Source organism: Apodemus sylvaticus, chromosome 1 (assembly GCF_947179515.1).
Source record: "Apodemus sylvaticus chromosome 1, mApoSyl1.1, whole genome shotgun sequence".
Taxonomy (NCBI): Eukaryota; Metazoa; Chordata; class Mammalia; order Rodentia; family Muridae; genus Apodemus; species Apodemus sylvaticus.
Window position 1 is genome coordinate 203029568 of NC_067472.1, and position 12399 is coordinate 203041966.

Below are 12399 nucleotides of genomic sequence, written 5' to 3' on the forward strand. Positions count from 1 at the left end.
CCTTCCCTATTATTCTCACCTCTCCTTGCTTGTTGGTCTAAGTGAAGACACAGTTTAGGTCTTTCCATATCACAGCTGGCCCTGTACACATAGACACAACCCAGTCCCCAGACCGACTTGCTGCTAGCCAGTGCAGAGTTGTAAGTGAGGTGGTACTAGAAGTACAGGACTAGGCTGAGGGGCCAGGTCATCACTTGTAAATGTTCCTAGATCAAAACATGAGGAGGACACAAAGCATTCTGATCTCCAATGCTCTACAGAGTACAAATTAATTTATGGACAGTGCATGAGGATCCAGACATGGCTCATTCCAAAAAAACTCATTCAATATGGATCCTATTTGATCTCATCTCCCATATGTTTGCTCATAAGTTCTCTACTCAATTCCTAATTTTCTTGGGTAACCTTGGCTCTAGTAATGAATTCATATACCTACATATAGACCAAAAATTCACATGCACAAAGTCTTCTGAGAAACAAAATAAATAGAAATCCTTAAACGTAGAACTCTATAAGCATTTACCTGCTCAAGAGCCTGCCTGGATTTCCTCAGTCTTGATGCATGTACCTGGATGTCGGGTGGGGGATCAGGCAGAGAACCCATGGGGAAGTAGAGAGTGTGGAGTTCTAGGGGAAGCTTAAAGTCCCCGAAAAACCCAAGACAGCAAGAGAAGGAGAACATGGAGCATTTTAACCAGTTGGGTAAGGACTTCCTACTCATCCATTAGCTCTCCTTAATTTGAACCAGAGAAAGAATAATAGTATTTATGTTGTAGACTCTGAATGTGTTTTCTGGGGAGACCTTGTGGCTACAAGTTGAAGACCTGTTGGAGATATTGAGAGATAGGAAATCTTGCCAATTTTCCTATTGTTTAATCAGGTAAGTCACCCAGAAGACATCTCAAGTCCTGCTTCTTGGGATAGAGACAGAAATATACCAAGATATCTAGGTAGTTTGGTTTACATAGTTAGACCTGATCGAAAGTAAAGGCAATTCTAGAGAGGAGAAGAGGAATGTGTTGATATTTTGGTGATTCTCCATCAACAAACAAAGAACCTCTCAGGTGATTTCATTAACACACTTAAAGAGCAGTTTATCCTCCTTGCTGCTGACATTTTCCTGTTAGCATAGTAAGAGGCATTTGTAGTCTATGAGATGTCAGGTACAGTGACATTTCTGAATGACAATCATGCATTTTTTGAGGTAGAATTTTCATATAAGGCAGGCTAGCCATATGATTTTCTTGCCTCAGCTTCAGTGAGGTTTGAGTGACAGTGATGTTGATGTTCTATTTAGACCTGAGTTACTAATATAGCATGCTCAAGTTCTGGAGAACCAAACCTCACAAATCATCAATATAGGAACCAGAGGCTAAAAGATACTTCACAGTTAGGCAAAGGGACAGGTGACCATAAAGAAATACTCATTGCTCTCAAGCTGTGTTGCCATGTCTCTTAGACAACTTACCTTTAATTGGTCAAGAGAGATTCCGAGGGAGCAGAGGGATGAAGTTCTCCACAGACTGACTGGAGCCAACTGAGGAGACAGAGATTCTAAGCTGAATGAAGTAAGTGGCATGCCTGTTGCTTTCTGTTGAATGCCTCCCCCCTCTCTGCCTTGTGAGAGCACTATGCATCTACCTCCATCTGTGACACTGCTATCTTGATAGATGTAAAAGGCTGAAAGATTGGCCACCACACTGGTCATACAGTTTGCATTCCAGGACCATTAGCTATTTTATCCAGAGATATCTGAAAGAGAACATGATTAAACAGTGGTTGATGGAAGTCCAGGAAAAGGAGGAAGCAGTGGATGCCACAGTTATCATGAACTAACATACAAGTCTGGTTTCATGGTGACTCAGGGCAGTTTCTCAAGTGTACAGTAGAGTAAATGGCTATACAATTGTAAACAACCATTCTGCAGTATGTGTGTCTACATGTGCCTCTCTGTCATGGGAGGTTTCTCCAATTGTGTGTGATACATGAGTATGTACAGAGATGAGGGTCTCCATGAGTGAGAGATTATGCTTGTAGATGTGAGCATTCATACATGTGTACTTAGTTCTGTGTGGGCCTTCTCTGCCTCTATGCATACAGCACAAGCAATAAATCAAAGACTTTGTTCTCAGGGTCTCTATTGCTGCCCTGAGAGCCTGTTACCAAGGCTCAAAGGGTATGTGAGCAAGAGAGAAATGTGAGAAGGCTGGGCTACACTTGTTAGGCAGGAAGGTCAATTGTGTTTGGAAGAGGGATGGAAGCTTCTCTGGATTCCTCTGTGTAGGAAACCATGAGATTGTCCATCAGTTTAATTATCCATACACCCAAGAAGCTGCATCACATACTGTTTTGCAGGTGTGTATTGTTGTGAGCATAGGTGAAAACAGGGCTTTTCACAGAGCAGCTTACAGCATAAATAAAACATAGATTTCTGTATAGGTCAAAGCTGTAGGCATTTTGATGGGAGAGCTCATTTCAACTTACTTCAAGTTGTACAACAATCTACCTACCCATTTGGTTCTCACTGTTTACAGCTCTGTTCCCCCTCTTCTGCTTCCATCAGTATTTTTTCATACTCCTGCATCTGCTTTTGTCCCCTCTGTCTGTCTCCTGCCCTGGTCAATCCCAGTAGTTTTGACCTTTCTATTGGCTGTCAGATATTTATAATTAGCAATTAGCAGTAAGACAGTGCCAGAATATCTCTTGGATTGCCATCAGGCAATGACATTCATGTTTTGAGCAAAGTCAGCAAACTTTAAATCAGCAAAATTTAAAATCTAAAGCACAGTGATGGTTCAGAAACGACAGTATCAAACTCCTGCCATCACTTAGCTCTTTATCAGTACAGATTTAACAATTGAAAATACAGAGATGCACCTTCATATACAGTAAGGAATGTCACCTGAACAATGGATGGATATGTGCACACAGCATGCAAATGTGAAGGTCACAAGACAATTTCAGATGTTGCTTTATGTTACCTTCTACTTTCACGGTTGTGAGCCAGCTTATGAAGTACTAAAAACTACAGTCGGATCTTCTGAAAGAGTAGTGCATGCTCTTAATCACTAAAGCATCTATCTAACCCTCACCTAAGATACTTCACATTTGTTTGTTTGTGTGTTCGATATTGATCATAAAGGGATAAATGGTTGGAGGTCAGCAGATAATTTCAGGAAGGTGGTTTCTTTTAGATCTGTATATTGAATTTAAGAATGAAACTTAGGTTACCACACAGAAAAGCTCAACAAAGTAAGATTTGGCAAACCAACAGAAGAAAAGAGCTCAAGAAACTGAGACATATTTTTACACATTCAGGAGTCCTATAAAATACTAAACTGAAAGATAGGTTTTGGGAAGACTTTGCACATACCAATACACCCAATGTCTGCTGCCTCACCGTCTATGTGTACAAATAAGTTTTGATCAGTTGACTTAGAAGGCTTTGTTTTCCTTGTGTCTAGTCTATCCTATGGTATGTATATTATTTATTCTTATTTTTCTAGTTCAGGATTCCTTGAGCTCTGAGGAGGGGTATTTAATGGAGAAATCTCATATGGAGTTGGGTGCTGCTCTTTCTCTCTTTCTGTCTCTCTGTCTCTGGCTCTTTCTATCTCTGTCTCTCTCTCTTTCTGCCTCTATCTCTTTTCTCTGTGTGTGTGTGTGTCTGTCTGTCGGACATTCTGTATCTCAGTCCCTCTGCATGCATAATGTCTGATTGTCTATCTTTGCATTTTTTCCCATCAGATGCATGAGAAACCGGGGAAGATCCTTGAGGACATGGGCACAGGGGGAAAGTTCCTGAACATAATATATATTCAATTAATGACTTCACTGTACCTTTTAAAATGGTAAAAAATGTAAAATGTAAAGATATAAATAATGATGCATTTGGAGCTTCTAATATGTGTATATTTACTTTCTTTAAAGAATTGGACACTGAAGGCCTCCGTTCTCTCATTCAGCTAGGGAAAGAAATGCCAATGCTGCCATTACCCTTAGCAAGGCTGGATTTTTATAGACAGATTGATTTTTAGAGCGGCTGTTCAGAACAGACTGCTTCTGGAACGCATGTAGTTGCAGGCTGATTTTGAGTGCAAGGATAATACTATAAGTAGTGACAAACACTTCAGATCCCAGAAATGTCAACAGGCAATGAAAACTTCATACTTGTCTGATTAGAAATGCAGTTGGCCCACACTACTGTCTAATATTTTGTGAATGGATATTGAGAATGGTATTTCATATTGGGATCACAGATAACTTCTGGTTCAAAGTTCAAAGTACTATAATGGTGGGAGAATAGGAGCCTTTCCAAGACTCCTTGTTAGAACATAGGGTAACAAATGGATAAAGACAGCGAATCTAAAATAAGAACTGTGGGAGAGACACAGGACATAAGATGAGTAGAGCATCTGGGAAAGGATCCTTCCACTCGCCATCTGCACCCTGGAGCTGGGTGGTTTCATTGCCCTCTGAGCACAGCCTGCCAAGAGAGAGCTGGGATTCCAGCAGTGATGTCACTTCTGGGTCACTTTCCCTCCAATAACAGTCCAGAGAGGGACAAGGAGCTCGTTTCATGGTTGTAGAAAGACAGCAAGAAGCTGCCATGCATAAGTGAGATCGTGAAATCAACACTTCCAGTGATTCCATCATGGAACTGTAAACCTTCAAAATGTAAGAAAAGCATTTATGTTACAAACCCTATTTAAGTAATGACAATTTATTATATTAATGACATCCACTTTGTCTGAAACTGATGTAGCTGCCCTAGTTCATTTTTGTGTCTTTCACTGTCAACTTGGTACATCCTTCCAGAACCCTTTAGCCTATGTTTCTTATAGACAATGTATTATGAGAACTTTCTTTTTCATAGATCAGGAAAGCTTTATGTTTTTAAAGAATAATGTGACCACATTTAATATTCCTTGTAATGTAGTTTTAATAAGTACCATTATTTTTATTTCTTACATATTTACCTTGTTCTGTTTTGCATTTGTTTACATTATATTTTGTTTTACTTTTCTTATTTGTGGTGTTAATAGACCAAATTTTATGTAATTTAATCATGTATCCTCAATTAAAATATTAAGTATATTCTAAAAAAACAATAAATACAGACCTATCAGAATTACACCAGACTTCTTACCAGACACAATGAAAGCTAGAAGGTCCAGGACAGATCTCATTCAGACCCTAAGAGAACACAAATAAAGCCTAGACTACTCTATCCAGCAAAATTCTCAATTACCGTAATGAAGAAATCAAGATATTCCATGGCAAAACCAAATTTATACAATATTTTTCCACAAATCCAGCCCTTCAAAGAATAATACATAGAAAACTCCAACAGAATGATGGAAACTACACTAGAAAAAGCAATAATGTAATCTTCCATTAACAGACCAATAAGACGGTAGCCACATAAACATAACTCCACTTTTAACAACAACAATACCAGGAAGCAGCAATCAAAGACTAGAAACAAAGTGTTGAGCAGAGAGGGAAGGAATGACCTTACAGAGATTGCCCCCAAATAGGAATCCATTCCATATACAGTTACCAAACACAGACACTATTGTGCATGACAACAGTGCTAGCTGACAGGAGCCTGATATAGCAGTCTCGTGAGAGGCCTTGCCAGTACCTAACAAATACAGTGGGGGATTCTCTCAACCAACCATTGAACTGAGCAAAGGGTGCCCAATGGAGGAGCTAGAGAAAGGTCCCAAGGAGCTGTAGGGGTTTGCATCCCCATAGGAGGAACAATGATATTAACTGACAAGTACCCTCAGAGCTTTCAGCTATTTAACCACCAACCAAAGAGTACACAAGGAGAGGATGGTCTGGTTGGATATCAATGAGAGGAGAGGCACTTGGACCTGTAATGGATCATTGCCCCAGTGTAGGTGATGTAGTAAGAGTAATGTGAGTGGGTGGGTTAGTGAGCAGGGTGAGGGGGTAGAGAATAGGGCGTTTGGGGAGGTGAAATGTGGAAAGGAGATAACATTTGAAATGTAAATAAAGAAAACACCTAATTAAAAAGGAAATGTGAAAGAGAAACAACCAGTTATGATTGTACATGCATTTAAAATGAAGATGCAACAATGGTTGAAGTTGAGGAAAGGGAGTGTGTGCTGACTGGTAGCTTATGGGAAAGGCGTTAAGGATCATATTGTTTTCCCTTCCATAATTTCATGGTGTCTATCTGCAATGGAATGGCCATCCTCTAAGACCTTAAGGTCTTTCTATGGACATGGAGCTTCAATATGCAATCATTTTTTAACCACTTTCCTTGGAGTTTATATCATTAGCTTTGCAACATGATCTCACTATTGTGTCAAGACAGTCTCAGACCTGGGTTGATCTCCCTCCTCCTGCCTTACAAGAGGCAGGGCTAAAATCATGTTCCGGCATACAGGATTTCTTTTCATTATCTTCTTTTTCATATTTGATTAGGAATTTTTATTTCTAACAAACTTCAAAGTTTTATAAAATGAAAATTATTTTTATTTAAGTAGCTCAAATTTATATGGATAAGAGTAATGCCTTCTCAAAAATAGCAAACATTGATTATATGACTAATCAGTTAATCTAGCCAGTGTCATAATGGGAAGAACAATTATGAGATGACGTCGTTTCCCTATAACTTGGACAGCAAACATACTTATTAATATAGCAGGCTATATGATTGCTAAATATATGTAGCTTCTTTTCTTATGATATTGGAAACATCTAGAGTAGAGTTCTATACAGGTATGCCTAAGGCCTTAGTAATAAGATGTAAGGGTGGAATTTCAGCCTCTTTGAAGTAGTTAATTGTGGCTAAATATAATTTCAGAATTGTCACTGACTAGTAACTCTTCGATATCTTCTACAATGGTAAATATCAACTATCAATTTGAGTGAATTTAAAATTACCGTAGAAACATATCTTTAGGTATATCTTTCAGTATGTTTTCAGGAAAGCTTATCTGGGGAGAGAAAACACACCCTGAATGTGGGTCCATGTTCTCAGGGGCTGTGATCCTTGACAGATTAAAAAGGAAAAAATAAGCTGAGCACTGCCCTTCATCCCTCTCTGATTCATGAGTAGATGTAACGTGGCTAGCTGACCCATACCTCCTAAACCAAGATGGGCTGTGTCAGTTCAAACTCTAAGCAAAATGAAACTCTCCTGCTGTGGTCTAAGCCACAGTTAGTGACAGACTCCTAGGCACTGGCACAGTATGGCAAGTAATATGGATTCTTGTCATAATGAACTAAACTGTACAGTGTGGAAACAGATGACAGAATGTTGAGTACTGATTATGTAGTCCCTTCCAGCACTGTACTGCAGCCTTGTGTATCTGACAGCATATGGCAAAAATGATGATTTTAGGTTATGAAAGACACTATACCTCAGTTTACCCTCATGGTAGGAAAGGAAACATGTAGTTGAAAAGAATATGGGAATATGTCTGCCTGGGATGGTAGGGAAGAACTCTGCTGCAAGCCTCTAAGAATCAAGGCCTCCTAAGAATCCCTGTAGTAAGCTTAGACTCTACAGCTACAATCAAGCCTCAATATGAAGGCAGTCATGCAAACAAACTGCCATCACTTCCATCTTCTCCTCAATATCTCTATGCCTCAGAACACCTGACCTGCTCCTGGATGTCTAAACTGCGGACAAAAATCAACATTTATTGTTTAAATGTTCTAAGTGTCCCAGTAAGTTAATCCACTGCATTTTTAACAGGATCACCGCATGGGCATGATAGGACATCCCTTTAATTCCAACACTTAGGCAGCTATGCCAAGAAGATCTGGAATTCAAGATGACTTGAAAATCATATCTTCAAACTCTAAGAGCAAAAAGGGAAAGATAATTAATTTCATTTATAGGGGAACACGTATTACATTGCATAATAAACATTATATTTAAAATAACAACATGTGAAAGAAACTGTATTTATCTCCATAACAATCTTGACATCATTTCCATGTCATATAGAAAATGATCGATGTTTATAGAAAGTTGTGTGATGCAAGTAATATAGGTTTCTAATGTTGTCATAAATAGAACAGACATAAGTTACAGTAAAAAAAAAAAACAACCTGTAAGCTCATTAATCTCATCATGCCAAATCAAATAGAATACTTTTTCTGTAGGAAAATGTATGCTAAAATATGGGACAGTATATTGTTTATACAATGGTATGCTATAGAGAAATAGTATGCAATATAAATCTTAAACAAATACATTTCACTCATTTACTTTAATTGAATTATTTTCAAAGAGAATACTCGAAGAATCCGAGGAAAAGATATGTGGATCTAAGAAAAAAACTTACAAGCACACATGAGAAGAAATAGCTGAATACATTATTTGAAGGTTGTCTATTGTTTTCCTTTTAGGACTTTGTAATCTCGAGATTCAATACAGAACTTTAAGAAAATGACTGAATTCAAAATAATGAATATTGTTCCTGAATATTGTTGTAAAACATACCAAGTACATATTGATGGGAATCACTACTACAAAACTGTGTGGAGATGAATGTGAAGGGTGCACTGTGATGGAAAGTGACTAAGAAGACAGCATAATTACTCTTTCTTGTAAATAATGTACTGCAGATGAACAGAGTTTTAGGCATATAAGCTGGCCTGTAATTCTCTCTCAGAGGCACAGACAGAAACTTAGGAGCAAGCAGCTAGCTGATCTGGACAATGCAGCAAGCTTAATTTATAAGACAGAGAGTCAAGGAAGAGAGTCTTGTCAACCTCAGCTTCCCTACACATTAGCAAGTGTACACATGTGTAGTGAGTGCCAACACATGTGCAGTGCATATGAGCATCCACACTATAAACTCATGTATATCCAAAACTTGTTAACTCAAGTAATGCTAAGTAAACGTAACATCAGAAATCAGATTACCTCACTACTATAACAGGCTCTTTAATAACAAAGAAAGAATTATGGACAACTTTGTGTTACTGCTGTTCATTACCATATATGCAGAGTTACTGTGGTAGTTTACAATCCTGTTTTCTGTATGGTTTCAGAAATCCAATGCCTATTACATTCTACCTGAACAAAATGTTGTATTTGTGGTATAAGGGGCACGTTTGCTGTGCTACAAATTCACAGACATTCAAACTTCCTTACACACAACCTTACTGATTACCTTAGAATCTGCCCTGTCACAGGTGTAGTTCCTCTTTGCTACAGGGCAAAGCTTTCTGGATCAGTGCCTCAGCCTCTGGCCTTTTTACATTTTACAGAGCTCTGGAAAATAGCTCAAAGAAAGAACACAAGGCTCAGGTCAGTGTAGGGTTGTTCAATCTCAAAGGCTTCTTACTAATACATTTATTTTCATTGTTAAAGAATCTTATTCTTTTCATTTGTGAGGCCCTATTACAGTATCTGAGAATGTGTTCTCACAAATTCCCAGCATGAAGCAATCATTATGAGCACAATTTCTCACCTCAGCCTTGAGACTGGATATTATTGTCCCTGAAATTTTAGGAACTGCAAGTGTAAAGAACATGTGTTTGGGGGTCATGATTTCATTATGCGAGATGAATATAATATATGTAATGTCACCCTGTTTGACTCTGTTAGACAAAATATTAACCAGCATAATCCCAGACCCCAATCATGTGCAGATTATTTTAATTTCTGAGATAAAATTCTACTCACTCTATCACTCTTGGTGTCTTCATCTCTCTTCTCTCTCTTTTCCTAGTTTTGAACACAGGCCTGAACTAGACGAGTCAGCACAACTTTGCATCTATGGTGTTCTAATTTTTTTCAGTTCTGCTGTGACACACATTTTTAAATAATGAGAAGCATTTTGCTCTGATTAAATGAAATACACAGAATTCGTAGTACAACTCAGTTGGTAAATTACTGGGTTAACAGACACAAAGTTTTGATATTTGTCCTCAGCACTGCATAAAACTTGCTGGTGCTGAATCTTTGCAATCTCAGTATTCAGATCCAGTGAAAAGTAGAGCAGAAATCCTGTATCATCTTATATAACTTATTATGTCACCCTGTGCTACAGGGTTTCCTGCCCAAAAAAGCAAATGAACATATGGCAAGTCAAATATTAATGTTTATAAACAAATTATCCTGCCCATGAAGGCAAGTGAATTTGCTTCTTTTGAAGGATAAAAACCTCCATGACAGTTGTCTAGACAGGTAAACTGCAGTGATAGGAAAGGAAATAAAATGTGCACCTGCTGAAACTCTGCAGACTACCATTTTGTTCTTTTTTTCTTTTTTTGGAACTATCTTTTATGGGGGATGGTTCATCAATCTTCCTTGGCGACTGCCTTCCTCATGGCTGCCAGGACATTGCCAGCTCCTCCCGCTTTCTCGTGGCCCAGATGTGCGCGCCCACCCTCTTCTTGATGAACTAGAGTGAGCAGGTGTCTGTGGACACTGAGCGACTCCAGGGCGCGCTGCTCTTGGGGAGCGAAGCACTGCACCTCCTGGATCACATCCCTCACGAACTTGGTGCGCTTGGTGAGGCGCCCCAAGGCCGGCTGTGTCTTGGTTCCCTGACGTTCTTCTTCACCTTGTGGCTTTGTTGAGGCCATGGCCATGGGGTAGCGCAGGACCATGGCTGCTGCTCGCCTACCACAGCCAGGACAGGAAGCCCAGTTTGTTATTTCAAGCTTATTCTCTAACCTACTTTCCTGGAAGTTGCTAGTTCCTTCTACTCGATTATCCAGGTTCCATCCGTTTACCTTTATCATATATTGTGCACTTCATGGTTTGTGGAGGACTAGGTTTATTTCATTATTTTCTATAAATAATATAGCATAGACAACAATAGAAAAAATAAACAGGTTTTCTATTTATTAGTCTATTGCAAATAGACATTATACTTCTTTGTCTCTAATCTTGATACACATGTGTGTTTAATCCAGAGAACATTTTTATGAAGTGCAACAACATATTGCCTAAATAGGCTAATTGCTAAAACAACATCACAGTCACTGGTGGTCACCATATCACTTCTAAATCAATTTTGTTTCTAGGGCAATGAAGAGAAAACAATATTAAATTGTATTTCATTTAGGTTCATCTTAAACTTTGCACTAGATAAATATGACTGTCATTTAATTGGCTATACTTTACATTAATTTATATGTGTGGACATTATAGTTTGCAATTAATATTATGAAATTGAAATCATAAACTTTTATGTTTTTGTATGCAAACCAATAAAGTTTCATATGATTCAAAGGAAAAAAGTTACATTATACGTATTCATTTAAATAAGTAAAAAGTCTGTTATATAAAACAAAAGTAGTGAACATTTACATTTTTATTACTAAAACTACTAAAAATCTCAAGAAACATTTTAAAAAATCTATTCATGTGTCTTTGTGCTGAACTAAAATAATTTTTATAGATTTATTTCCCCTCTTGATTTAAGCATCTTTGATAAAATTATTTGAAATCAGTAAACTCATTTTTCCGGTTTTCACTTTTTGAATTCATAATTTCTAATAGTGTCTTGAGGGTATTATAAGAGAATCACATTAATTGGAAAGTGTTTAACAGTTCTTTACTTTGATAGAGTAGAGTAAGGAAGGAGTTTATGTTATTGTGGAAACCACTAAGCTAAGACATTCTCTCTCCTGGATGTTACCCTCACTATATACCTCCTATGAAGAATATTATGGACTTACAGTGAAAGAAAATATTTTGTCATCTCAGTAACAGAGCCTTGTAAATCTTGGTCTACTTTGATGAGACACTTACAACTTGAAAAGGAACTATGGAATTGATGTTTAAGCTTATAAACATTGAGGAATAAATGGACCTATAAACTAGATTTCAAACCTGCTGTATTGTGTATTGGGGGGCATCAGTAACCTTAAGATTTTATATAAAAAGCAAACATACAGTTTTATTATATGCAGAACATGTTCACCAGGCTTGATTTAATAATATTTTGTTCCTCTTTTTATTGATATTTTCTTTATTTACATTTCTACTGTTTTCCCCTTTCCATGTCTCCTCTATAAAAATTGGGTACAGAGCTAAACAAAATATTCTCAACTGAAGAATACTGAATTGCGGAGAAGCACCTAGAGAGATGTTCAACATCCTTAATCATCAGCGAAATGAAAATCTAAACAACCCTGGGATTCAACCTCACACCAGTCTGAATGGGTAAGATCTAAAACTCAGGTGACAGCAGATTCTGGTAAGGATGTTGAGAAAGAGGAACACTCCTCCATTGTTGGTGGGATTGCAATCTGGTAAAACCACTCTAGAATTCAGTTTGGCAGTTCCTCAGAAAATTGAACATAGCACTACCTGAGGACCCAGATATACTACTCCTGGGCATATACCTAGAAGATGCTCCAACATGTAATAAGGACACATGCTCCACT

The 12399-nt window shown here is 38.0% G+C and overlaps 1 pseudogene; it reads right to left on the reverse strand.

Annotated features, from left to right (window-relative positions):
- Positions 1 to 10299: 10299 nt before the first annotated feature.
- On the reverse strand, positions 10300 to 10611 carry LOC127683978 (60S ribosomal protein L36-like; annotated as a pseudogene).
- Positions 10612 to 12399: the final 1788 nt, after the last annotated feature.